Source organism: Saccostrea echinata, unplaced genomic scaffold, assembly GCF_033153115.1.
Source record: "Saccostrea echinata isolate AGI-Se365-2 ecotype Australia unplaced genomic scaffold, CSIRO_AGI_Sech_v1 ptg000006l, whole genome shotgun sequence".
Classification (NCBI taxonomy): Eukaryota; Metazoa; Mollusca; class Bivalvia; order Ostreida; family Ostreidae; genus Saccostrea; species Saccostrea echinata.
This window is the reverse complement of record NW_026889755.1, coordinates 7,214,081-7,226,628: the sequence shown is the minus strand read 5'-3', so window position 1 is coordinate 7,226,628 and position 12,548 is coordinate 7,214,081.

Genomic DNA, 12,548 nt, shown 5'->3' with positions numbered 1-12,548 from the left:
AAAACGTGTTGCATGCGAACCTTATGATTGTCAAATTTAGTGTCAAACATGAACTCGTTAAGAGCCATTTTCTGTATTGACTTGAACTTCTATAAAGTATAGGAGCTGTGGCATGCATAGACTCAGAATTTCTCCAAACTCTCTTTATGATGAAAGTGATACTGTAAACTCAAATCAGGCAAAAATTGATTTCTATGTGTCATGGTTACCATGGCAACATGCCCTTAAGTTTGAAAAATGGCATTTTTGAACATGTACAGAGTCGCATAGTTAATGTTTGCAGCAATGCAAACAAGTGGCAATGGCTGTTTCCAAAGGTTGAAGGCCTGATGTCTTAAATGCATGATAAACATATTTGGTAAATCAACTATTTTATATGTTACTATGGAAACAAAGTATTCAAAAGTAATAATTTAGTTCATTCAATTTTATGAGATCATACAAAAATAAAACCAATTATAGGTTGAAATGCAAACAAATAATAAAGATCCTTGGTAACATATACCAAGGACGAAATTTGATATCTCTTATTAGTTGGCAATGGTTGCCATGGTTTTAATACCGCAAAGATATTTCAAATCTACTCTCTGTATGATTTAATCTGAACCTATCTTTTCAAAAACCACATTTCTGTATAACTGGTGCTCAATTTTTAAAGGCATTGGTGTGGTCCTAATTTTCACATTTCAAAAAATTCAAATTAAATTCGTTAAATATGTTTTATTTAAGGTTTTTCTATGTTTTATCGATCATTTACTTTTCATAATAATTTTATCATACCTCTGATAGGCCTTTTGTTGATATATTGTCATTGAATGTTAGCAAAAACATTGTACAGTGCATAGAAACTATATGTAATTTTGCGCTTTATAAATTAATAAAATAATAATAATAGTAAATAGAGCGTTACAATGGAATTTTTAGGAAAAATATGTATAAAAGCTGAAAAATATTTTGTTTTCTTGGATACGTACCCTTGTATGTAGATTCCCAAAACTTCTATGATTGATATTCATAAACAACTAACCTGACTTTCAATTTTGACTACCACGCAATCTTTAACTGGATGCAAGAAGCTACCACATAGGGCTATATATTGCTGTAAAGTTAACAACATTGAATATTTTCCATTCTTGGTAACAATAGCAACAGTGTTATTTTTTCTTATTATTTATTTTCTTCATCAAACATTATCAATATATGATATTCAACTTTAGTTCAGTACAATTCAAGATGAGTCAAATAATATGTTTATTGATTACAAGGTAACCGGACGAGTAGCAATTTATCTAAATTGTCTTTTGCTATCTGTTGCAAGGTCCTAACAAAGTATTTTATCAGTCTTCAATTTCCACTCTTTTCCTCAAGATAGCAGCATTAACCAAAACTTGGCAACAAGTTTTGAATGACTACACTGCGTTACCATAGCAACCATGAAAGTTATTTTTATAATAATATTGCCAATACCTAATTACTTTAGAATATTTTTATTGTTTTTCTTGTGTAATTGATTGAGTTTGATCATGTAACATCTATCATCAGTGAACATTTAGCGTTTTTCAGCATTCAAAATGTATTCCAAATGTACCCATGGTTACCATTTACTTAGAGATATTTTCTAAATAGTTTCTTTATAGCATAAGTGGCAACAATTAAGGTGTAATGTTTTTGTGAGTCTCAGAGAATGGTTTGTTTAATTTTCTTAGTCTTTATTAAGGTTCAATAAAGATTCAAATTAGCTGAAAATTTCGATTTTTCACACTTTTCCGTCTGTTACCATGGTCACCAAGACACATAACAACAAATTGTATTCGATATATGTTTCTGGTTTCATGCTGCAACAGTGAGCAAATTTTCATCACAATCGTGACCATGCGTGGCAAAAAAGTTTAAGTGGCTACAGAGAATAGCTCTTAATCCCTTAATATTCTAAATACGTATTCATAATTCTTATAGTGAAATATGAAGATAACGAACAATAATCAAACTCAAAAGTAAATTGGAACAATACAAATTGGGAGCAGAGCAAACGCGGACCTCTAGATACATAAGAGGTGGGATCAGATGCCATGGAGGAGTAAGTATCCCCTGTCAACCGGTCACACACGCCGTGTGCTCCTTTTCATGATCGGGTAATAGATAACTTCCCATCATATATTTTCTTAAAGCTCGTATAATGTAGGATGCAAATGTCCCTGATCTCCACTGGATATACTGAAGGTTTAAGATCACTGCAAGAGGTATAGTCTAAAGACTAGCTTGGGTAATAAATTGATCTTTTTTTTATACAAATACAAACACACCCTACAGACATGTACACACATTTTCTTTGACATTGCGTTTTGTATAAAAATCTAAGACAGAAATATTTCTATATGCTTAATCCCGAGCAATTTGAGAATTTAGCCAATATTATTTTTTTTCCTTGATTAATGATTATCCCTTATAAACTGCTAGATTTAGAAACTCTGCCAACAAACTGAGGAAAAAAATCTCTAAAAGTAAAATTGTTTAAAAATTGTATATCAGAAATGTTAGTTATTATTGTCCATAAATTAACTCAAAAAATACTCAAACACATGCAGAAATTCACAAATTATATAAAGTGAATTAGTACATATATTGTATCATAAATGTCATGTATGCACAATGTCACTTTAGTAAACAATTACTTACTGTATGATTAAAGCAAATTACACACTGTACAGTATACAAAACAGGAATTGTTGTGTCAATCTCGCTGGAACGCAAAGAAAGTAATCCAATTTAAAACTAATCAAACAAATATCAATTTGAATGAGAAAGAAAAGAAAAAAAAAATTGGAAAAAACATGGATACTTGTCTTTACATAGGGCTCTTGGGTCCCGACGCTTATCTGAATCACCTTGGTTCTGCCTTTATCATCATCAGATTTTAAAGACATTTCCCCTCTACGTTCCCTCGAAAAATTTTTACCCCATCTTGTGACCCAACCTACATGTAACTCCAAGGAGATATTTTCTTAACCTGAATTCGCCCCATGAAAAACGAAATGATTTCCTGAAATAATAGTGATTGGCGATCTCTCCAACACTAAAGAGTTCCACAAAGCTGTCCGTACACCGGGTTATAAAATAAAAATCTTCACATCAGAAATTATATTCATCAGTATAATAAATCAATTCTCAACGGGATGTAAGGGATAGCTCTTTCATCAAATCCTTGATAGGAATTATTCCCCTCGTGCAAACCCTCAGAGAAATGTGCCTGTTAATTGTGGGTTTGATTAAAGAGCTATCCCTAACACAGCTAGTGGTAAATTAAGTGTATTTGAAAGTAGTATTGCTTGGTGATTGATTGTTGTTTAACGTCCCATGCGAGAATTTTTCACTCACTATATACCGTTGAAGGGCTTCAAACTGAGATCTATACTCGGCACTCAAGGCCATTGAGCGGTGAGGGTTCTTTATCGTGTACCGCGACACCGGGCGGTATCACCCGAAAGACCTGCAACTTTTACTTCTAGTACTTGAAGCTTGGCGAAAGAACAGTCACTGCCTATGTTAATGATTTAGGTCTGATGCGTCGCCGGGAACGAGAATCGAATCCGGTACCTCCAAACTACAAATTCCTTACCACTAGGCTATCGAGACCGGTACCCAGGTAGCACAAAACATTTTCAAAACATTTTACTGCAGTTATAAAAAGGTTTTTTCAAAACATTTCAGAGTAAACATTTTCAAAATGTTTTTAAAACATTTTTTTTCCCATTGTAACATTTTAAAAACATTTTTAAAATGTTTTCAAAATGGTTAAGGTAAAATCTTTAAGGAACATTTCAATAAAATGTTTTTGAAACGTTTTAAAAATGATTCGAAAGGTATGTTTTGTTTGCATATATTAAACAGTTTCGTATTACGTTATAAAAATGTTTTTAAAACATAATATAAAACATTCCTCTTCTATAAATCTGTAACATTGTAATGTTACTTTTCTAAAACATTTTGAAGGAACGTCGTCAAAATGTTTTTAAAACATTCTACATACTGCTTATAGTATAATATTTAAATGTTTTCAGGTGTTGGTCGTGAAAATGTTTTTAAAACATTTCACAAAACGTTTTCTCCTCCTACAACTGAAACATTTTATTTATGATTTATGCAACATTTTATAGAAACATTTTCAAAATGTTTTTAAAACATTTATGTCATTTTCAATATTAATGCATTTATTTATTTTCAAAGTATGTTGTAAAAATGTTTTTAGAACATTGACTTTAACGTTTATTCTTCTAAAGTCTATAACATTTTATCTAGCATTAATGCAACATTTTGTAATGTAATTTTCAAAATGTTTTGAAAATATTCACGACTAACCCAATTGTCTGAGAAAATAAAATGCATAGAATATCCAGAGAAGATTGGGGTTAAATGAAAAATTGCTTTTAAAAATTTTCCGAAGACATTAATATTACTGCAACTCGATCACTTGCGTATCCCGGTATTTTCTTTCTTTTTTCAATAATGCATTTTTTTTTTCTTTAAAAGTCTTATTGATTTCACAGACTTGTAATCAATACAAAGTTCATTGAATAAATTTAAGATACTTTAATTTTAAAAAGAAAACAAAATAATAAACAAACTGTTTACAATAATTAACACAGCCTGATTTATGACGGTCTCGCCTGTTTGCATCATATTTCTTAAACTCCGAGGCAGCAGATTAGGAGTGGCTTCACTGGTCAGTTTCAGTGTCAAGATAACCTTGTTATGCAATTCTCCTGTTGGGCAGCGCGTTATAGAGTATAGTGGTTTGCAGCTTATCTAGGCCAAAATTTGAATTTTGGTAAACAGGATGTGCGCGTTTTCTTGATGCTGATTTTCAAACAAGATTTTTTCATCATATAAGCCTGGAGAATGAGCGCCGGATTATAACATCTGCATTGTGAGTATACTTTAATCAGAGATTTCAAAAGATAATTTTTAAAAATAACCTTTATGTTACCAGTACATCATTGTATTCTTGTATGCATATGTGTAGCAAAGACAAAGCTATTATGTATTTAAATTATTTAGATTATTATGTATTTGAATTAAATACTTTAGGCAACAACAAAGATACCTCCTTGTCTTACGTTGATCATAATTCAAAATATCTTATTATTGAAACATGAAATCATATTGCAGTTAGATGACAGTTCCAGCAACAGACTTGAATTCCATTAAAATTTCCACATTTGAAAGAACCGCCTCTAACTGACAAAGACAAAGGCAATTTTTTTGTACGTAAATATCATATTGCTCTTCAATAATATTATTGTGTTATGGTTATGAACAAGCAACAACTCTAATTCTTTTCATAATGCAAATGGGAAAAGTTCTTGTGATTTTATGATTTAATTAAAAAATGTTCTTTTATATTTTCATCATTTAAAGATCTGAAGTAGACGGATGACTTTAACACTGTTGTCTCCATGTTTACAGGTTCTGCTTTACTGAAAAGATCGAGCGACTTGTTCAATTCTTTCCGAGGACAGACTTCTTGTGAAGTTTATGTGTGCGATTCCATTTACATAATAGCTAGATCCGCCGCTCTGTGGAACCTACACATATACATGTAGACACATGCTTTTTGTGGGATCGTAATTGATAACAGTGATCTAGGCCTGGTTATTCTTTTTATGGGAAGGATTTGTGTGATTCTGTTGTTTAAATTCAGTGAATGGATTTTTTTCTTTAAAAATACCTGTTGGGTTAAAACAAAATAACTCAGAACTTGTACTGGAAATGGAACTAAAATGTGTTTTGCATATTGCAAACGGGTTTGTATTAAAATTTGTTAAAAAAACTGAATTCATTCAGTTGTGATTTATTCTTTGAGAGTTATAATTAAGATGAAATGTATTAAAAGCGCTCTTAAAATCATACAAAATGATGTTCTCATGTCATTATTGAAAACGTCTATTGACATTTTAGGAAAGAGATGCCATTGCGACATTTGGGTAAAATGTTTTAAAAACGTTTTAAAAACCATACAAATTCACGTGAATAAAACATTTGCAAAAATGTTTTTGTAACATTTTAGGAAAATGTTCTGATAACATTTGCTGAAACATTTGGGTAAAATGTTTTAAAAACGTATAAAAAACCATACAAAATCACGTGATTAAAACATTTTTGGAAAATGTTTTCGTAACATTTTAATTAAATGTTCTGATAACATTTGCTGAAATATTTTGCTGAAATGTTTTTTAAACGTTTAAAAAACCATACAAAATCACGTGATTAAAACATTTTTTAAAAATGTTTTTGTAACATTTTAATTAAATGTTCTGATAACATTTGCTGAAATATTTTGCTGAAATGTTTTAAAAACGTTTAAAAAACCATACAAAATCACGTGATTAAAACATTTTTAAAAATGTTCTTGTAACATTTTGAAAATGTTTTAAAAACATTTTTAAAATGTTTTTGTGCTAGCTGGGTAATATTGCGTGTAAACCACTGTAAAAGATAAATGTTAGTAAATAAAATAATGTCATCACATGTATCGAAGTCCAGTAAATATGTAAAAATGTATGATATCAAAATAAATCTAAATAAGGGTCCAAAGTACAGTGTCAAAGAAAAGTATTAAAGTAAACAAAAGTCAAAAAGTATTCATTATAGTTAATCAAAGTTTACTCTAATTTTAAACACACAATTAATCCATTTCAAAATACATGTAGTTTATTATGATGACAGAACAGTATATTACTGTATTTACTATTCTCCACACTTAATGCTTTCATAACAAAGTATTTTAGAAATGCTCAGAGAAAATATATTAATAAGATATTTTAGACAAAAGTGTGAAAATAATATAATTTTCAGTTTGCTGCTGTGAAACATATCCTGTTAGGTTTTCTGTGCATTTATCTCAGTAGATAAAACATGAACTAAAAGTAAATGGACCGAAAATAAAAATTTCGCATAGATATTGAGCGTTATATACGGGGATTTTCCATAAAGTTCGTTGGACAATGACGTTTTCGTCACACTGAATGGTCCTAGATATAGTTATTACATGTATATATACCAGAATATTTGTTCTGAAAATCCAATTAAGTCAGAATAAATTGGTTTTAATTTTTTGAACTTAATATTTTTTGGCAAAATTCACGATCTTTAGAGATAGTGAGCACGACCCAAGGTTAAAATACCGTAAACTTTGAGAAATTTTTTCGGATTAAAATGATTATTTTCTTCAAAGATCAAGTCAAAGTTTAATAAAAACTAAATATGACGCAGATAAAGCTGCTGTAATTTTCTGATCTTATTTGTGTCGCTTATTGGAAAGGTAGTGAAAATGTTAAGGAAAAAACACAAGAAATATTTTTTTTTCAAAAAGTGACAGATAAAACGACATTGGCAATCCGAATGGAACTTCGTCCAATTCTGTTTGAATATGTTTGAAACGACGTCAGAAGCAAAATAATTATTCAAACAACGTGAAATTATTGGAATAAATTTAGTTCATTGATTCGAAATTGGTAAAAGGATTTTTTAAGAGTGTGTACAATTTGGAGGACACTACAGAGAGTGGAAAACCACTGTTGTTTAGTGAAAATAGGATATCCCTATTCATGAAGTTATCGTGTACTGTTTTGAATATCAAAAAAAAAAAAATAATAATTATGGTCTATAAATGAATATTGCTGCACACAATTGGCTGTGTTGCATAATAAAGAAAAATGGTGTGTGTCAGCGAACATGTGAAAAAAATTCAAAATCTTATTTTGAATATTCAAAAAATACTTATGGTCTATATATGAATATTGCTGCACACACTTGGCTGTGTTGCATAATAAGTTAAAGAAAAATGGTTTGTGTCAGCGAACATGTGAAAAAATTCAAAATCTTATTTTTGACATCATGAAGCTAGCTTTACATCGGACTGTGCCGAGCGACTTGCATATTCAAACTATTTACGCCTATAGCGTTCGTAAAATCTACATTAAAATATTATCATACACGTTTGGCAGGGTTGTCAGAATTTACAAAATTTTAGCATTTGTCTACCAACTTTATGGACAACCTTCGTCATGTTCGTAATCTCATGAATGTTCAAGCATGATAAAAGTAATTATTTACGGCCCTTTTTTGTGAATTTTTCATCAATGTATGATACCGAGTTTTTTTTCTTACAGATCTAATCAGTTTTCCTATATGTGAATGAAAGTTTTTTTTAAAAAGATCCCTTAATTTTAGTTTGAAAATTCAAAATTAAAATCCATTTAATATATATTTACCGAAAGCTTTTGTGGATATTTACACTTCAAAGACTTCTACAATGAATACACTCTGGGTCAGCTTCGCATCGAGGAGTTTTGACATGTTTCACTAATTTTGCACTTACCTTAGCTTTCATTTTTTGTAATTATTGGATTATAGCCGAAGGGATTGGAAAAAAAAATGTCAAGAGTGTTTTTTTCTTTTGGGACCAGTATCATATTATCTAGCAAAGAGAAAAAATATTGAATTGCCTTTGTAAATCGTTATCAATGATTCCCTTGACTGTGATGTAGACGTAAAACGATTTAATAACCCGAAGCGACAGAATGTAAATGATCTACAATTTCCATAAAATGAAGTGGAGAAGAAGAACGTATTTTTTACCACTTGCTCTACTACTTGCGAGTTTCATTCACATATATGGGAATAGAAACCCAGAAAGTGCCCTTCGAAAGGCCCTTTTTAAGGACTACGATCGGTATAGCACACCTGTATTGAATATCACTGGTAAAGTACCATTTGGTGCCGCACTTTCTCTTTATAGTATAGAGAAAGTGGATGAAAAGTCACAGACATTTTCTTCGGTTGTTGAAATTGCTTATTGGTGGAAAGATGTTTTTCTTCAATGGAATATAACAGAACATGAAATTCTGGTCCTGCGGGTTCCTGCTGAAAAAATTTGGGTTCCATCTGTTGTCAGCGTTAATGAGTTAGAAAGCAAACGGACCATGACATTTGAGTCCGTTCAAGACAAGGACGCTCTTATTTTTTATCACGGACATGTGATATTATATGACACCGTGAAAAGTACCATTCAGTGCAAAATAACTTTACTGAAATATCCATTTGACGAACAGAGATGTTCGTACAAATTTCAAACACTGCCAGTTTTGAATGACTTGGAAATGTCGGAAAACAAATCATTCTTCATAACATCAGAATTACAGAACAACGGAGAATGGAATCTTGTATCTTCCGAAAGAGAAATTCAGAAAACAGCAAATGGAAGTTATGTATTATTTTTTACTCTAAAAATTCGAAGGCGTCCAACAATGGCTATAATAACGATGCTGATTCCGATTGTTTTATTGTCTGTGATGAATATATTTTGTTTCATTATTCCTGTGGAAGCCGGCGAAAAAATCGGGATGTCTATGGCTCTTTTCTTAACCTTTGCTGTCTATGCCACCCTTCTAAGTGATACCATGCCGTCCTCTGCCGATAACGTGTCCACCTTTAGTGTTTACGTCACAACACAGATCATTCTCAGCGCTTTGACGGTGACTGGGGAAGTCATTGTTCTTTTTATTCATCACAAGGGCTCCGAAAATATATCGGAAAAGAACTCTAATATGGAAATGTCTTCCCTGCGTGATAAACACGAAACTGATAAACATTCTTCTTTATTAAAACGACCAAAAGAATCTAAGATGCTCAGAAAAAAAGATTTTGCATTAAGGTTGGAAACAATCTTGATGGTATGTAACATGTGCATAAATGTTGTTTCTTTATGTGTTCTAGGTGTAACAATTCTATAAGAATCAAGATTGAAGAAGGTGTGAATTTGAAGGATACGACACTTTGACAAAAATATATTTTATAAAATATTTCTTATACATTGATTTCCTTTCTAGACAGAATTTCCACAGAACGATCAAATAACGAGTCTCACATCAATATGTAATTTTAGAAATTTCGTACAAGAATTTATTCTTCGAGAAACGAATTACAACTTGTTTCGCATGTACATGTTTAACGCAATTAATAGTGTAACGGTATTTGCTGAAACTAGTAATGTTAGATATTGCAAATTGCATAAAGATAAAGATGAAGGCGTTCACACTTATAAGCGTACGTTGCTTTCCTTTATCAGTGTAAATTCATGTATAATATTTATTCCCTCTGATATTTTGCATTAAACTCTTTCCCATTTGCATTATTCCCAATTTCACAACTAAATGCTATTTCAAAGGAACAAAAAAGGTAAACAAAAATGAAATTGCAAAGTTCATTAAGTGCCTTTTTGGAATTCTGAAGTATTAAAACTGCTACATTTTGATTGGCAAGTGCTGAAATATCAACTGGACTCACTGTAATTAGATATATTAAAGAACGGTATAGTTTTTTGTCGTTTTGGCTTTTCTATTTTTTATGGCGTCATGAATCAAAGATATATATAGTATTTTATTAAACCTTCTTCCATAATGGCCTTTTTTGTATAAGCTATTTTTAAATACTTCCAAAAAGCACATCTTTCCATCGAAAAATTAGTAGAATAAATTACATCTAATAAAAGTGCGGTTTCTGGAGTTCAGGAAGTTTGCTGATTTTTAAACTCTGTCAAGTGAATTCAAATGCCTAGGTTTTCTATAGAAATCAATTTTTTTTTTTTTTTTTTAAAAAAACATGTTCTAAAATAGGCAGCTATAGAATTTTTTATAGGTAATGAAAGCATGAATCCAAACCTTATACAACATTTAAAATATTCTTCCTTTAAGTTTGTCAGGATATAAACAATACAAGTATTTTCGCATAGTATACAACGGATTTATAAAGCGTAAGCATACTATATTCCGACCTAGTGCACGGCTAACTTTTCTAGATAAAATATGTTAGCACTCACGCTAGGAATCGAAGAACGTCAGTCCAACGTGCAACCGATTACGGAATCTGTTACAGCATGTTTTTTTTTTTTTTTAAATATTTAAACTTTATTAACGTAGTTTTTTACATGAGACACAAAACAAGTAAAAGTTGGTTCGTTGTTTCTTGATTGAATGATTAAAATTTTTCAGGTATGACAGCTACGGTCTATAATTAGGTGAAGAGTTACACATTAATACATTCATTGATATAATGATAATTCAATTACACCTCCCATTTAAAAAGACCTGTGCAGGCATCCGTGTTATACCACGGCAATTAAGTGGCAATTTGTGTTCAGTAAATTAGAACCATGCAACAATAAATAAATAAATCCCATTTCCAAATTTAAAGATCAAAAAGAAAAATTCTCGAACTAATATTTGAATTAATCCAGTAACCAACGTTATACTTGAATTGGTTCTTCGGAGTTATTAGAACGCTTATTGATATAATGCTTGGTGAAAGAATTTTCAAGAAAATTTTCATTAACATTTTACGTCTGCAAACGAGTTTGGAATTGAGAATATAATTAAATTGTCATATAATGTAACAGTCAGCATAGTGATTATTATAATAGCGTTATGTTTTGGGTGTTTTAATAGTTGGGTTTGACAAATAGTGCATTCAACTTCGACTCGTGCACATGTATCAAACCCTGATTACTTTTTCGGCATCGCACATACAATCATTACACTATATTAATATGTTGACGGTGCGACCGTTTGGGCGAGCGCAGATACATGTACCTATTCAGTTTTCGATCCGCCTCTTCAAACCGCACGAAACATTTGGAACGTCTAGACTGTGACGTCACATGTCGTCGTATGTTAGCTGCATTTCCATGAACGAAGTTTGAAAAGTGCAAATTTTTAACTAGGAACGTTTAATCTCGTATCTGTATGCAATATCCATTAAATAAAGATGAGTTTATTTTTTGTGAATTTTTAGTTGTTGTTACGAGAACGAAGTTAGCAGCGAAAACAACAAGCGTTGCATTGTGGGTCTGGAGGTAACTGCGGATTAAATTCGTTTAGATCAATGTGCAAAGTCCGAATTTTCTCTTCGCCCAGGCGTTGCTTTAAGAGCTCGCAGTGACGAGCGGCGCTTTGCGCCGCTCGCTATTATATAATGAACATATTGTAGAAATCGATTATTACTTGGTATCACGATTACATTGCATTTGTCTAACTTACTGCCACTCTTTTGTGGCGAAGTTGAGGAAGCTCTAAATCCCGCAAGATTCTGGGCCATAACATTGTTTACGATAGTGTCAATCGAGTGTCTAGAAGAATCAGTACGCAAAAAGTACAATGTTTTGTCGAGGGCTGAAATCCAAATAGTATTTTGTCTAATTAGGAAATTTTAGAGTATTTTACCAGTTTCCAAATTCAGACGCGTAGCCAGAATGGAAGTGAAGTGTACGCAAAGATCGGCGGGGGATCTGAGCGTGGGTCCGCCGTATTGAGGCCTCCTGAGGGTCCAGGACTAGTGGGGGTCCAGGGGGACAAAGCCCTCTTAACCTCCTGGGTTTTACCAAATAATTCATTTATTTTTTTGCAAAAAAATCCATATGCCATTTAGCTTTTTTGTAGAAAATAAAATACATAGCAATATTTACATTTCTAATTGTTTTCTCTGTAATACCTCTT